Source organism: Poromitra crassiceps, assembly GCF_964638095.1.
Source record: "Poromitra crassiceps genome assembly, chromosome: 4".
Taxonomy (NCBI): Eukaryota; Metazoa; Chordata; class Actinopteri; order Beryciformes; family Melamphaidae; genus Poromitra; species Poromitra crassiceps.
The window spans coordinates 7,424,606-7,425,158 of NC_139626.1; positions in this window are offsets into that span (position 1 = coordinate 7,424,606).

The window sequence follows — 553 nt, forward strand, 5'->3', positions numbered from 1 at the left end:
TTGCACACTGACTACTTTTATGTGTAAAAAGAAACATACTCAAGTGTGTTTACTTTTAAGTGTCTGTATACACTTCCTCACAGGCTAGACCCCTTGCCAACTTTTGGACATATTTTGGGTGTAATTAATTGTTGCTCTGTTGATATACAGTATCAAACGTTTTTCCCTTTCCTATTTTATTTTTAGCTACTATTTTTCACATTTTAGAATAATAGTAAAGACATCAAAACTGTGTAAATACACACACACAAGAATTATGCACTGACCAAAAAAAGCAAATATATCAGAACGATCTTATATTTTATTTTAGATTCTTTAACGTTGCGTTGATGGAAAGACTTTGGAAGGAAATTCATTCACGGCATCAACTTCACTATTTATATTTGTCTTTTTTTTTTATCAAGAATTTAAGCATAAGCCTTAATTTAAGCATAAGCCTTTGCATCAAAATGGTGATAATGAACAGCATAGTACATTCAATCAGGTGTGTCCAAACATTGGACTGGCGAGGTTCTCATAAGAATCTACAGAGACGACGACAATAGGCTACGTG